The sequence below is a fragment of the Phocoena sinus genome, chromosome 9, assembly GCF_008692025.1.
Source record: "Phocoena sinus isolate mPhoSin1 chromosome 9, mPhoSin1.pri, whole genome shotgun sequence".
Classification (NCBI taxonomy): Eukaryota; Metazoa; Chordata; class Mammalia; order Artiodactyla; family Phocoenidae; genus Phocoena; species Phocoena sinus.
In genome coordinates this window covers 69,809,201-69,826,215 of record NC_045771.1, presented here as the reverse complement: position 1 = coordinate 69,826,215, position 17,015 = coordinate 69,809,201, and positions in this window count along the sequence as shown.

Sequence of the window (17,015 nt, the reverse complement as noted above, 5' to 3'; positions counted from 1 at the left end):
AGAAACATGAAGAATTCTGTTGATTACACCAGATGATTGCTGTATCGTGCAAATCATGCTGATGTTGCATAACTTAAGTTAGTTTTCAGTCATTAACATACATTTGAGGGTAATAATGTTTTTAACGGCTTGAATTGTATTTGTGTAAATGTATATTTTATCCTCATTCCTTAATTCATAAAATGAGGAAAGAAATCCAAGAGAATGCCTTCAGCAGATGTTGGAGCTGGAACAAGCTCCCCCCACCTTTTTTTTAATCATTGTGTTCTTTTCGAGTTAACGCATTTATGATTCAGTAATATTATTAAACTAAAACAGGTGTGTTTCCTGGACATCCTGGGTTATGAGAATTTTCTGTTGTGTTTTATTATCTCTTTTATGACCTGTAGTAATGATAAGCATGTTCAAGGGGAAGATGACCACAGTTCCAGAGCAGCTCTATTCTGAGCTGAAATAAAGAGCTGGAAATGCTGATGACAGGGAGAAGAGGCTTGTAAGGACACACAATCAACACCGTAGCATAGCTCTGGAATGAGTTCTGAAAAGCCACAGTCTCTCAGGGCTGCTGCCCAAAACAGGAACCTTCAAACGTTGTATAATTTCCATGCTATCAGAAGGTCTGCTGCTCTCTTCCGTGGTAAAAATAGCAAACAAAACAAACATAAACAAATCCTCTTTCTGGCTCTTCCACAACTACTGATACTCATTCACCTTTTAATGTTAACATTTTTGATTCCTCTCAAATACAAACATCTCTGGAAGAGAAAACACATCAAGATAATGTTTGCAACCTCACGTGGACCAGTAGGTTGGGAATAAAGCAAGGGAAAGGGAAAAGGGACTATAGAAAAAAGCCCTGCGTAAAAAATGGCAGTTTCGGGCTTCCCTGGTGGCGCAGTGGTTCAGAGTCCTTCTGCAGATGCAGGGGACACGGGTTCGTGCTCCGGTCCGGGAAGATCCCACATGCCGCAGAGCGGCTGGGGCCCGTGAGCCATGGTCGCTGGGCCTGCGCGTCCGGAGCCTGTGCTCCGCAACGGGAGAGGCCACAGCAGTGAGAGGCCCGCGTAGCAGAAAAAAAAAAAAAAAAATGGCACTTTCAAATCTGCTCCCGTATAGAGTAATAAAACTCCACCAAAAATCTAAATATTTTATATGAATTTTCCTAATTTATAAACGTGAGCAGTAGATTTTTTAAATCTTGTATTTGAAAAAATATGCATACTGGCCCTTTTGTTGTGTCCGTTTAAGCTGGTCTATGGGCCATATGGGGCACTTAAATGATATCTCAGTTTAGAGTTAGGAGAATTTAATTCTAATCCCCAATATGCCACTTCTGAATGGCCTTGGGAAATTCAGCTAAAGTGTAAACTTCCTGAGATCTGAGTTGGCATCTCTGTATTAGTTAGCATCCCAAAAGGAAACAGACAACATACTCAGAATAAGTTAAGGAGGATTTATTTACAAGGGGACTAATAATAAAAGTCTGGGGGGGGAAACAGGGAAAGTACAGGGCCTAGTGCAGGAGCCCAGGCCAGCAACAGCAAAGCTGTCACAAGGCCAGGCCCTGAGAAAAGAGGGAAGGATGAGGCTATTGGAGCCTGGAAGGTGAGGGGACACATGGAGAGGAGCAGTGGGCTATTGTCAAGCTGAGCAGTCAGAGGAAACTGCAAAGCCAGGGGTCCAGGGGAATAATACCCTTGTCACTCTACTTTCCCCCCCATCCTTCTGATTAATCTTCTGCCAGGGCTCCCCACTAGCTGACCCCCTCTGAGGTCATGGGCTTGAGAGCTGGTGAACGTAATCCATACAGGTCAGCCTTGGGGCAGAGGGCAGCATGAAGAGTAGAGGATGGATATGGAAAGTCAAACATATCTGCCTCGCACAATCTCTTGGGCAGCCTTTTCTTTACAACTGGAAAACCGGAACAGTGTAGTGCATTTAGTAGGCACTGAATTATTATAGAATCTCTCTCTCTCTCTTTTTTTTTTCATTTCTAAAATGTAGAAATTAAGTTGTAAGGATTAAGATCCAAGGTCTCTTCTAGCATTAATCTTCCTCTTTCATGCTTGAGATAAGAATCTAAAAGAGACATTTGGGAGAAATTCTGAGAGCTTTGGATGGCCTACCTTAAGGTTAGATATCATGTACCTCAAGAAACAAGTCAGCCTATTTAAAGCCAAAACCTATTTAAAACACAAAAACCGAGATAACATTTTTTTGAGCAATATCTCATGTAGCACATGAAAAGCAGGGGTATGTTTACTATAGATTCCTATACCTTTGAGAAGTTTTCACTATTTACATTCTATGGATAGAGTGAGGGATAGGAACTGGGTGTTTATTTTTGCTATTATTGTTGTTATGTGTTTTTAATAACAACCATGTCATTAGAACATGCAGTCATAGGTGAATGATTAACTACAGATCAGTTTCTATTTTGGTTTTTTTTCATGAAAGCCATTCAAACTTTGAAATAGTATATTAGTTGGAAAAAGAAACTATCTATTCCCTAAATCCATTACACATTAACTAAGAACTACTCACCAAATATGATAATTTTCACCAAAAGGCATTATCTAGAATATAAATATATGTCCTATGTTAAGCTTATTCCTCAACCTCAGAAAAGGAAGCATTTGAATATGGCAGTGTTTAAGCTTGGCTGCCCTTTTATGAAAATAAAACTTCAGAACTAAAACCCTAAGGCTGAAGGTCTATGGATTAAAAGGAAGATCGCTACATACTCCTACCTGATCTCAAAACATGTAACTCTTACCCATTCACATTGTACTCCCCAGCAGTCATCACTGTAATCCATGAACAACCCAAAGTTGCAGAAGGACATCATCATGGTTCCATATGCAGCTGGTCTCTTCACTTGGGACAGTGATAAGCATATCACAGTTTCACAGAGTGGGAGTGATCCAGGGAATGATGACCGTAGGATGCCAAGCCATTTTAAATACACATCAAAGCCAATTTAGAAACTTGGCTTAGGTGTGGAATGATGGGAAATGAAGCACTTGGCTTTCAGAATTTCAAGGACTCACATTAACGGGAAAGCACTGCATAGATAAAAGGCGATGAGAAAGAATGAACAGCTGTGCCAGGCTTTGCTTAGTTGTTACACTGCCGAGCACAGCCTTTAGATGTACAAAGGATAAGAAGCACTGCCAACTTTGCAATTTCTTTTTCACCTGTGTCTGAATGCATAGAAATAACATCTGTAACCGGAATAGTTCCCCTTTCCTCTTATTCCACTCTCTTATACTTGAACAGCTGGACGTTGGGCTTAATCCACTAATAGTAATATTACTTGATCTAAATAAAGGTTTTAGAATGTTGAGGTCCTAGAAATGAGAATACAAAGAAAAGATTATATGGGGAATCCATTCAAAATTAACTTATTTGGTATATTGTTAGATAGTATTGAAGCATAGTCAAGAGTATAGATATTGGAGCCAAAAGTACATGGGTTTGAATCCTGACCTTGCCCTTACTAATGGACTACTTTGAGCATTATATGCCTCAATTTCCTCATCTGTAATATAGGGTAATTATCTCTACCTTAGAAGAATTCCTGAATGTATGGGCTCATAATATTAGTTGTTACTGATATTACTGTTGTTGTTATTATATTTCTTAAGCTGAGACCAGCTATTTGAGCAGAGGAGAATATAGGCTTGGGTAAGGACTTCATCTTCTCCAAGCCCTTGGTCAAGAAAGTAGACCATGAGTGGGTCAGAGAGAAGCAGAGGAAAGAAGCAAGTGTTAGCAAGGTAGGGGAATGCAAGGTGGAGGGCAGACACATCTTTGGAAGATATTCTGGACAGATCTTAGTTAATTTTAAATAAAAATAAATAGCTCTGGCATTTTGGTAGTTTTCAAAGAGGGAGTTTCTCTCTCTTTCTCTCTCTCTCTCTCTTTTACTATGTCAATGCCTTTATCCATTCCCATTTGAATCACCCCAGGTTTGCTTTCCTTGGCTATGTTGTCATTTCCCATTCATTTCATATATTTGAGTGACACAAAAACTGCTGTAGGAAACATTTTCACACATTTATCCTCCTTTTGCCCCTATGCTCAGTCTTGACTGCTATTGCATTTGCTTACTTTACCAATATGTCACTTCAGGGCTCACCCTCTCATTCATTTCTTCAACAAAAGGAACAGAGCAGTTTTTCTTTTACTTCATTCCTGCTTTTTCATAATTCCAATACAATATGTCAATCTACTCCTAAATGTTCAGGCTACTGTTTTCTTCTGTTTTTTCTTTTTATAGTTTATGTTAAGTGATGGCTTAGAAGTAAGTCATCCTCTAAATTTTGGAACATGTTTCCATAAGAAAAATAGAATTTGGGGCACTTTTCTCCAAAACACATTTATTTACTTATAAATTATATATATATATAATCATATTAATGTATTGTGTACATTATACAACACATTTAAAAACAGAAATAGAATAAAAAGAGATAAAACTGAAAACAGATTTTCTTCCTGTAGTCCAATGGATCATTAAAGCTTAAATAATAATAATGCAAAAAAAGAAAAACAAGAGCAAGTAAACTTGACTGTATTCTCTGAAAATAATAAATGCCATATAATTTTGGAAAACTTGAGCAAATTTTATACTGTTTATTTAAAGTATACCTCTAAGCATTTCTTACACATTTCTCAATCCTATATTACTACCCTTTAAAATGTTCTGTTATCAATAATTGTGTATTACAAATTATAGTCTCCTTTGAGATCACAACTTGTTAATTGTTCCCTTATTTACTAATTTCTTTGTCATATATATCTTCTTGTATATGTCAAGAGGGTTTAATGAGGGGAAAGCCAGAGACAGTAACATAAACGGAAATAAAATATTTAACACCATTCTAAAAGGCAATTGCAAAATTCCAGGTAAACATGCCTGCTGTATCTGGAAGTATATTTTATCCTTGGCCTCACAAGAAGATATTTAGAAGAATTACAAATAGAGGTTTTGTTGCTAAAGATTCTTTCAACATAGTTTACTGGCATAAAAATAGTGAAGAAACTTTCTTATATCAGGGTACCCTTAGTATGCTTGGCAAATTTGTTTTATATCCTTTAGAAACATTAAATTCCTAATTAATGCCTGCATTTAATATGAATATTAACTCTCCATTTGTGTATTTTTTTAAAATTAGAAAAGGAAGGTTCACTAGAAACATTACAACTTTCATTTCTATAGATAAAAAAACTTTGTTTTACTATTTTATGCTAGAAACGAGGTATGATTTGGTAATTTTGAAATAGTTAGCTATTAACCCCCTTTTTATTTTTAAACCCCACATTTGTTTATTTATTTATTTTTGGCTGTGTTGGGTGTTCGTTTCTGTGCGAGGGCTTTCTCTAGTTGTGGCAAGCGGGGGCCACTTTTCATCGCAGTGCGTGGGCCTCTCACTATCGCGGCCTCTCTTGTTGCAGAGCACAGGCTACAGATGTGCAGGCTCAGTAGTTGTGGCTCACGGGCCTAGTTGCTCTGCGGCATGTGGGATCCTCCCAGACCAGGGCTCGAACCTGTGTCCCCTGCATTAGCAGGCAGATTCTCAACCACTGCGCCACTAGGGAAGCCCTCTCCCCTGTTTTTTTGCTTGCTTTTCACAGGTGAAACTACTGTCACATACAAGTTAAAGCGGCTCTGATTAGTCAGCTGTTTCTATTACAACAGCAGCACATAAACCTTGGATTAGCAATCAAACTCTTTTGGAACGAAAATAGATACTATTACTGAATGCTGATCTAATCTATTGCCTTTTAATCTGAAACCTAATTGACCACTTAATTGCTCTAGTTTTGTGTACATCATTTTTTTCTTCAATTAGAGTGAAATTTCTTGGAGAGGTAAACCATATTTTGTACCATCTGTATAACTCTTGTATAATAGCTTGGTACCCTCTTAATGAGGAATTCACCTTGTTTTTCCAAACCAGAGAATTTCTTTGTGGGTGAGGGAGTTGGGATTGACCATTGCTATGAGACAGGCAGAGGCTGTTGAGACCCTTAGATATCAAGATGGCCAGAGTGCTGCCTCTTACTCTTCCCAAGCCATGGCAAAGAGGCATGGTTGCCGCTCCACCATCCTCCTGATGGTGGGTCTCACACAATCCCTGATTCCTGGCTGCTTAGGATCCTGTTGTAGCAGATGAGTGCTAATAGACAGTTGTAAAGTAATTAATAGAAAAACAAGAAGGACTGCTGAGGTTGGCTGGAAGAGGCATTTCAATACAAAGAGTGGATTTGGCATTCCTCAGGGATTTATAGTCTATTTCATGTAGACGGTGTTTTCCCTAATGATTCTTATTTTTTTCTGACTTTTTTTTCAGGCTCATTATTTCAACTCAATGTCTCACTCTCAGTTTTTTACTATATTTCTCGATTCTGTAATTCAGTCCTTGAGGGAGGTGAAATCAGCATGCCAACCAGTTTTTGAAGCTCAGAGAGATGACTAGTTGGTGTATACGTTCTGCCCTTAAAACTAAGAATCGTTGTCTAATAAAATAGAAAGATCTCAAGAATGTGGATGAAACAAATTAGGTTTTCGTGCAAATCTAATTGATGCATGCTCTCTTTGATACGGTTTTTTATGTCAAAATAGGGTTTGTTGAGTCAGGCTGTAATGATTGTTTTATTTCTTCTCGCTGGTCCTAAGCTCCTTTTAAGGATGTTCATAGTAAAAATTGTTTTCAAGTCATATCCAAAAAGGTGTTAATATTGACATATTCTTTTAACTTGATGAAACTTGAGAGAGCTGACAGCACTTCGTTTTAGCCTTACCTCCTACAATTAGTTATTTCTTGAAAAAGTTGTCTTTTCCCACTACAGATGAGACTTGAAGTTTAATAAGCCTTAGCAATAGCCTATGGTGAGTAATAGTTTAATCTTATGCAAGATCTAGCATATTTCTGGAAAGACAAAACATGGCACATAATATGTGTTAGTAATAACATTCAGTGGGTAGAGACGATTCCAAAGGTGGATTCCCAAGCCCACATCTGAACTATAAGACATTATAAAAGTTACTTTGGGGCCAGTGGTTTGTCCTTTGACCTCATTTCTCTGATAGGTGTAAGAAGAGTTGTTGATTTTTCAGTTTGTTTAGCTTCTCACTTGTTGTTAGGACAGAGTGTAACTTCTAAGCTCTTTATTTGCAGAACAGCAGTCCTTCTTTTAAGACTTTCTCTACCGGGCTTCCCTGGTGGCGCAGTAGTTAAGAATCTGCCTGCCAATGCAGGGGACACTGGTTCGATCCTTGGTCTGGGAAGATCCCACATGCCGCAGAACACCTAAGCCCGTGTGCCACAACTACTGAAGCCCGCGCATCTAGAGCCTGTGCTACACAACAAGAGAAGCCACCGCAGTGAGAAGGCTGAGCACCTCAACAAAGAGTAGCCCCTACTTGCCACAACTAGAGAAAGCCCACACGCAGCAACGAAGACCCAACATAGCCAAAGATAAACAAATAAAATAAATACATTTATAAAAAAAAAAGACTCTCTACCTGTAACTTTAATTCGCCTCTTAGCTATGGACAAGTTGCCCTTGCTGTGGCACCTGTTCCTTTTACCATCCTCTGGTAAACATGGTCATTATCCACCCGTGCTTATCTGATGATACCTGTAACCCTTAACTATGCCTTCAATACCACTGCATTACAACCACCACAAAATTTCAATGACATACAATAATAAGAAGGCACTTATTTAGATCACACATCTAAGGGTTTTCTGGGTGGGGGTCAGTTGATCTAGATAGGGTTTGGATGAGCCTGTTGATTTCAGCTGGACTCATTTATGTATCTGGAGGTCAACTGGAGTCAACCAATCTAGGCTCAGCTAGGGCAGATGGGTTTTGTTCTACATTACCCTCAGCTTCCTGCAGGAATTGGCCTACTAGCTAGGGTATCTCATTATCATAGGAGAGGCTCAAGAGAAAAAGCCTAAATGCATTGGTACTTTTCAAGCCTTTGTCACTCATGTCCCCTAACATTCCATTTTCCAAAAAAAGTCACATAACTAATTTAAAGTCAAAGAGTGGGGCAGTATACTCCATCTCTTTATTAGAACTGTGAAGTAACACATCAAAGGGTGTTGATACTCAAGAAGGGGTAAAGGTTTGAAGCCATTAGTAGAATCTAGTACATGTATCTTCATCCAAATCCAGTCTATGTCCCAGACCTTGGAACACTGCAGTGACTCAGCCTCCTCAGAGTATTTGTAATTATTGTGTAGAAACATATTAAATGTTGAATTTCTCTCCATTTTCATTGTATTCACAATAAAGTACTTATTCTTTAGATGAAAGACTTACAGCTTTATTATTCTTCCACATGGTTTTATTTGTTAGATGCATTTGGTAAATACACATGAACAAATAAAAAGTACATCCTAAAAAAACCACTGAACCTCAGGACTGATTGTGATCACACCATGCAAAAAATAGAGTAAATCTCATCCCAAAGACAAAATCTAAGCAATTTTGCATAATGACAAAGGTAATTTGTTCTGTTTAAGTAATGAAAAGAAAAAAGTGTTTTAAGGGATGGTCACAGTAAAAACATGAGTTTTACCAATGAAATAAAAATCCTAGTCTGTTCTTGGTAAAACACATTATTGTATACAAATAAAATAATCATTCACTACAAAGTTTTAAAGAAGAAAACAAAGAATATGTCCACTTATGAATCCTTTCTTACCCTAAGGGCACCTAATTTGATTTCCTTAGGCCTCTGTGTCCTTAACTGTGTAAAGAGCAGCTGGGAAAGTTGACACTAAAATGTCTTCTTCTGCTAACATATCTAAACTCATTATGTTGTCAGATTGATACTGTTTATTCCATTGAGTCAGCCATCTGTCCTAGAAAACAGCATTCAGTGAAGAGGTGTTTATTTCAGGGACCGATTACCTAGGGATGGCTCTTAGCAAAATTGTGAAGTGGGCCAGAAACTTGTTTCGGTTTCTTATACATTTGAAAAGATTGATGAAATGCTAATAGTCATTTAGACGTTTCTAACATATATCAATTTAATTTATTCAGCCAAGACTTCTTGAGTACTTAGTTGGTGCTAAGTGCTGTGACACGTGCAGGAGATAAAATGGTGAACAAACCAGATATGATTCCTCACTCACACACTGATGGTAAAAGTGGAAACTGGTTTAAATGCTTTGGAAAACTGTCTGCCATGTCTACTGAAACTGAACATATTCATACCCTATGACCCCAAAATTATACTACTACGTATATATACCACAAAGATATGTACATATATTTACCAGAGATATATACTTTTTGTGAACATATATTTAGAGCAGCATTATTTGGAATAAAGTCCAAGAACAGGCAAAAGAAAGCACAGTTTTTAAGAGTCAGGAAATGTTTACCTTTGGAGTATAACAACCTAGAACATAGTACCAGGAGTCTTCTGGGGTGCTGCTGGTCTTCTGCTTCTTTTTTTTGTTGTTGTTGTTGTTTTGCGGTACGCGGGCCTCTCATTGCTGTGGCCTCTCCCGTTGCAGAGCACAGGCTCCAGACGCGCAGGCTCAGCGGCCATGGCTCACGGGCCCAGCCGCTCCGTGGCATGCGGGATCCTCCCGGACCGGGGCATGAACCCGCACCCGCTGCATCGGCAGGCGGACTCTCAACCACTGAGTCACCAGGGAAGCCCCTGGTCTTCTGCTTCTTAATTTGGATACTTGCTATACAGTTGTATTTAATTTGTAAAAATTCGTTGACCTCTACACTAAGGATATATGTACTTTACTGCATGAATATTATAGTTTGATAAAAAGTTATCTCCCTCCCTAAGAAAAATGACCATGGGTAGTTTACAGTTTAGAATGGGAGACAAATAAGCAAACAAGAAAATAGATAAATGGCAAAAGGTGCGATGAAAGAAATGAAGAGAGTGTAGCAAATATTAACCAAGTATCTCCAATGGAGAAAGCACCCTGAAAAAGAGGATCCTTTGTTTGACAATCGCAGTCAACATATGCAAAACAGTTGGCTATTCAGTACTGCCATTTGCCTTCGGGTATTGCCCTTGGGGAAGTGCCCCTTTCTAGTGGAGGATGTTGCAGGATGTTGACACTGGTCAGGTGATCATTGTGAGTTTTTGGTAATGCATGATTATGCACTGCTCTTTGAATATTCTTGCTTTAACAACTATAATTATTCTGACCAACATGCCTATGGTTGTACTCCTCCATCCTGCTGGCATCTGTTCTCTTGTATAATTCCCCTTCCCCAAAGGAGGTACTGTTGGCACTTGAGGAATTATAATGGGATCAGTGACATTAAGAACATCTGGGAAGCTGGTACTTTGGCTGCATTATGGACAGACATAATTTAGACCTATTAATTAATTAATTTTTGTTAGTTGAGATCCAGAGAGTGCATGAATCTTTTTTCAATCTTCAAAAGCATTTTTTCCCTTGGCTATATTCTGAGGCATCCCGGAAATTTACTGCATGTATTTAATAATGAGATAGAACTGTCACTTAAAAAAGAGCCCCACTGTATTATAGTAAATGAATATTTATAGATCAAACTCTAAGTTAAGTTCTCCTTGAGCCCAATTTAGTCACTATCCAAAGAAAGTTGAATTATGCCAATCTGCCTGTGAAATATCCTTGGCATTCTAGGATATGAACATGAGTCAATAACTATACTTTCATCATCACTTTTTCCTGTAATTAATTTGTGAGCAGAAAAAAATCCATTTTGTAAATTATAACAATTTTAAAAGCACAGAATGTGTTTAAAATATGCTGTTAATGTGTAACAGGCTAAACAACCTCTACGAAACGTAATCCTTATTGATTAGAAAAAGATTCATCTCCACTTACTCTGTGCTACCAAATTTCTTGGCTTGGTTACCAGACCCCTACATGTTGCTAGCTGTCAGGTTACATCATCTGCATGAGAATCAACTCATCCTGACAAATTGGATTCTCCAGTCTGGTAAGGAGACAGCAATTTGAAGTCTCCTTTGAAAAGAGCTGTTTTAAGTCAACTCTTCACTATCCAGCGTTTAATTATCTCGTTCTCTTTATCCAGGACTTTGCCTCTCATCCCCCACTCCTTGCCTTTTAGCCAATTCATTCTTCATCAATTGACCCACCAGAAGGTGGGCAGGGTGAGAAAAGAGAAAGGAACTTAACTGGTCAATTGAGCAACTGGATACATCTCTGGGCCCTCAGTATTCTTACTCTATAAACCTTGTAGAGGTAATATGCAACTGCTTTAGAAAAGTGCTATATAGGAGAGTGAGAAAAATTGCATTTAAATTTTGAGTCTTAGGGAAAGCACACTTAAATAGCACTGAAAATGTGATTATTTCCTAATCTTCAAATTCATGATGCTATTTCTGAAAGAAATAGAATGGCATCTTGAAGGGTTAAATTTAAAAATTCATTCTGTAACCTCTTTGGTTTGTGTGTAAAATAATTTCTTGGGTTATATATTTGGGGAAAAAAATGTGTCATTAGCCCAATGAAAGACATCTCCTTGAGAATGGATGTATTTATGTTCAAACATGTTGGTTATTTTTGCTTCTCCTCAAACATGAAATTATGGTCCTCAGAAAAAATAGGAGCTATATAGGACTAGGTTTAAATCAAAAAGATGCCCATTATTTATATGTATTTAAAACAAATATGCATACACATAAGCACAGGAGAGAAATTGCAATGTAATTTGACTATCGGGGAAGCTTAACACTGAAAAAGAATTCAGCACAAACTCTAGTTTTTTCAGTCTTTTCTATAATGATGGAAATTGGGGAAAACTTTTACTAAATTAAATCAAATCAATGTTTGGGTAAATACTTCAAAATCTTGAGTATACATATTCTTCATTTCCATGAGTCATTTAGCTTATTCATCCAACAAGTATTTATTGAGCACCCAGGATACACCAGGCACTCTTCTGGCACTGCTCTCCAGCACTGTTCTGGAGGTGCTGTGGAGATACAGACAAAGTCCTTATTCACAGAGATTTTATTATGGGACAAAATGACTAAGGAACACCATTATGGAACAAACTCAAAGGATCATCAACGGAGAATAGAGCAAAAAAATTGCCTTGCTGATGAACTGCCAAACTTCCAACATTTCTGTGGGTGGCAGGTTGATTGCCTAGACAGGTATAAATCAAGCATTCTCTCCAGTACATGCTTTGCCTTTTTACTGATAAAAAGTGCTTGGGGGGACACAAGTTGGTACTGGTTTGGAACCCCTCAAACACCACCAGCTTTTTGCTCAAAAGCATGGGCAGGTTTGAAAACAGAAGGTCACCATTGCTTAAAAAGCCTCCTTTATTTTTTTTTTTAAATAAAGAATTTATTATGGGTAAAGCATTGTGTTAGGCACAGAAGGGAATGCAACAAAAGCATAAGGCAGGGAGGAACTTTCCCTGCTAGTCAAGTGCAGTTTAGCAGGAGATGATAGAACCATAAGAAATCAACACCAGTGTTAGCCTAGAATTTTCGTAAGAGTTCATGACAAACTTTCACATATATAATTCACATGAATTTTATTCTAAAAACAGCTCTGTGAAGTAGGGCGGGATAATTATCTTATTATACCTAATCTGTAGAGGAAAAAGCTGAGCTCAGCAAAAATGAATGACTTGTTTTTTAAAAAATCACACTGCCAAGGATAGAGCAAGATAATTTGATTTTTCTCATTTATGATCATTAATGTTTTCCACCACATCTAGCTCTCCTGGAAATACAAAAATGAACTATTGTCTGCTCTCAAGGTATTCATACACATCTGAGTAGCACTTTATCTCTTATAAAACTGTTCTCATAAAAATGATACAATCAGAACTACATCCACTGCAACGTATCATTTTTAGTTCTATTTTGCACATAGAGGAATTTAATAACTGAGCTCAGATCATAAAGACAGTAGGGGCCCAGGAAGATTCAGTCATTACTTAAGTGTTAAAATAAGTACAGAACAATAGAACATTAGCTTTCCAAACTTCAACGACAAAGACCATCAAAAATCGAGTTACTATGCCATTTGGGGAGAATACTTCATCACCAATAGGGGGCTCAATTTCAATTTATTTACTTACATTACTCTTCTATTCAAGAAGAATTGTGGTGGTCAGAATATTTTTGAAATGGAAAAATGTGTGGTCAGAAAATTTTTGACATGAAAAATTTAAAATAATAGAATATGCTGAAGTTGGGTAATAAAATGAGGAAGTAGGAATATTTAAGAAAAAATGTAATTTGTATTATAGGATGATGATATAAGAGCCATCATTCAAGATAAGAAGAAATTTTGGGGGGCTTCCCTGGTGGCGCAGTGGTTGAGAGTCCGCCTGCCGATGCAGGGGACACGGGTTCATGCTCTGGTCCGGGAAGATCCCACATGCCGCAGAGCGGCTGGGGCCCGTGAGCCATGGTCGCTGGGCCTGCACGTCCGGAGCCTGTGCTCCGCAACGGGAGAGGCCACAACAGTGAGAGGCCCACGTACCGGAAAAAAAAAAAAAAAAAAGATAAGAAGAAATTTTAATTTCTATGGCATGTTATAGTTTTCAATGCCTTCTTCATTTCATTCATCTCAGTTTCATCCAGGAAATTTTGCTGTAGGAGATAATGCTCACTGTTCACTGAATAATAATTTATTGTAATATTTTGTCAAGATGGGCATTAAAGAGCCGAACCTTAAAGAGTACTGAAAACAAATTGGAAACACTGTCCTCTCTTTCGGAGGATAGTATTGTTTAGACAGACCTGGCATCACAGCCCATCGCTTCCCTTGGCAAGTCACTAGTTTCAGGTTCCACATCAGTAAAAAGGGAGCAATGATAACCTTTGTCTCACAAAAGCAGTTGTGAGACCTGAAAGAATTATTGATATATGCATGTAATACTGACATGCAATAGAGTACTGTAATAGAGTGAAAGTGGCCCTACTCCTTGATTCAGTGATCTACCCCATCATGCAATAACTCCTTTGTTCACCCTGGTCAATCACAAGTTGTTAAACTAGGCCAGGTTTTCATCTTTGTGTATGATCTAGTAAAGTGACTAGAAATGTAGGTGCTCATCAGAATAAGCACTTCCAAGGTCTCACCTCAGATACTGACTCAGCTTTTGCACCTGATGCAATCTGCACCCACAAATGATTGTGATGTGTAGCCTGGCTGAGAACTATTAATTTAGGTTATGTGCTGAGAGGGAGCTGGACCTGCTTTTTTTTTTTTTTTTTTGGTACGCGGGCCTCTCATTGTGTGGCCTCTCCTGATGCGGAGCACAGGCTCCAGACGCGCAGGCCCAGCGACCATGGCTCACGGGCCCAGCCACTCCGCGGCATGTGGGATCTTCCCGGACAAGGGCACGAACCCGTGTCCCCTGCATCGGCAGGCGGACTCCCAACGACTGCACCACCAGGGAAGCCCTGGACCTGCTTTTTACCTGCCACACCTCCAGTGTATCAGGACAAAGCTGCCTTTGCCTTTATTACTACGTGGGCTCTCTTTGCTTCTACTTGCAGTGGAATCAAGCTGGACTATGCTGGGCAATGGCAAAGGTCAAAGTCCCCTTTCCTTCCCCACTCTGTCTGATTTTCCCCACCTGTTGGTAGTTTTGTCCACTGTTTTCTGGCCTGACATTTACTTATGCTCTTCAGAGGATTTGAAAATGGAGAGCAGTTGCCCACAAGACAGGACTCTTAATTCAGTTCCTGTCCCAAGATATGAAGAAGCAATCTATTGCTCAAATGTGGCACAGATGATTTCAAAAGAGAGGCCTAATTCACACCAATGAGGTTGTTGAAGCAGGACCCCACGTCCATATGAACAAAATCCGGCAAAATACGTCTCCACTAGTGTTACCACTGGGGGCGTGGTTTGTTAATTAAAAACTGACACCTAGGTAGTCATTTGGTTGAAACAAGTTTGTGCGTCTCTAGTTGATATTGGGCCCTTTGGCTCCATTTCCAAGATAGTGGTAGGTTTAATGTTCAGAAATTCCCAGTTGACCAAGTCTATAGCCGTAGGTAGAGGAAAGAGCCCAGATCATTTTGTAGACATGGCTCTTTAATAGAATAAATGGCCATGACAAATATTAATACTTGGAGCTTCCAATTTTCAGTTTGGGGGTGATAGAAGCCACCTTCCAAATTGTTCATAGACTTTCAAAGGAGTTGTGTTGGTCCTGTCCATTACTGCAAATACTGTATTTTCTCATATTTTTAGTTTTACTGAATTTTAAATTAAGACTGTCATGTGAAATAGTTTTAATTCTGATTAAAGTTAAATAAATTTAATGCTTATGATTACAATTAAAAAATTGAAAGAATATTCAGATAATGAAGAACCTCATCACCAATATTTTGCTAATAAAGTGCTAGTCCAAACAGTATGATTACAAGTGAGACTAAAAGATTGTCACCTTTTGGAAATCAGTTCTTGGCCTATCACTTGGGGTATCTATAACAGTAGGGGCTTCAGTAACAGAAATAATTTCTTAGGTATATATTCACTTTGCTAATATTTCAGCCCTAGTTTTGGCTTTTATGATGGCAAAAAAGAGGGTCTGGATAGTTATTGATAACTTCTAGTGAATAACTTGTAGAAACAAATGATCTGAAAGAGCAGAGAGGGCTGTACAAATCATGCTGTATTTCTTCAGTCTCTTCCTCTTTTGGCAGGAAAGCAAGGGAATGACCCTTTGAATCCTTTGCCCTGATCTGGCCAGGAATCTATGAAATCTGTGTTGTTTGAGTAGATGTTCTGATCCAAAGACATGCGAATCTCCAAAAGTGGGTGATTGGTGGCTGCAGAAGACTCTGCAAAGATGGGCCATTAATAATTCCTCCATGCCCCATAAGTACACGCCATTTCTCGCATCAAAAGGTGTGGAGCCATTTTCCCTCCTCTTGAGCTGGACTTTGGGCTGGACTTGTGACTTCTTTTCACCAATATAGTGAGACAGAAGTATTGCTGTGCCAATTCTGGGCATAGAACTTAAGAGGCTTGGTAGAATCTACTTTTGCTCTTTTGGAACCCATCCATTATATAAAGAAGGCCAGGCTATCTTGTTGGAGAAAGATCACGTGGAAGTAAACTGAGATACCTCAGCCAATAGCCAAGCACCAAGACCCTAGATGTATGAACGAGTCCATCTCGGATTCATCTCCAGGTCCAGTTGAACTACCCTGGTCAACCTCAAATGAAAGAGAGTTGAGCGGTCTTCATTCAGTACTGCCCAAATTCCTGACCTATAGAATTGTGAGCAATAAAATGGTATTATTTTAAGACACTAAATTTTGGAATGGTTTGTTATACACAATAGACAACCGAGAAAAATTGTAAAATGATACAGTTCTTGTTCTCTAGAGCTTATTGTGATTTAGCAATTACATAGCACACTTATCTTTGACCATCCATTCAAAAATAAAGAATAGTAAGTGGAGTGTTTTTAAGGTTAGACTCGCGCTGGCCTCGTGTACGGTGACTTCTTGCTATTATCTCTGGCCTTAGGAATTTTTAAGGTTAGAATATCGTGCCTTTAAATCATGATTCTGATATTTACTTAAATGGAAATGTCTGAAACAACTGTTATTAGTTGTTATTTCCCAGGATAAATGAGACAGTTGTATTCTCATCACTTTGAGAGCTAGGTTTAATAGGGGCAGGAAGGCCTTAGTCATATAACTTGACCGAACCCAGACCTAGCAGGAGCAGCCAGTGGGCATGGGAAGTAATTCAAGGCCAGGTTATAGAACATCCTAGGGAGACCCAGGTATCATAATTCACAGGACTGACATTTAAAACCAGTTAAGTGGTGACATGTTTTTATGTGATTAATCCTTTCAGAGAAGTTATCCAGCCAATTAATCAGAGAACAGCCCTCTGGTGATGCAAGCCTAGCCAGTCAAACTGGGATCCTGTTCTACTTTACGCCAAAGAGATGTGGAATTCCAAGCAGGAGACAATCGTAAGACCTGGGTCAATGGGAGT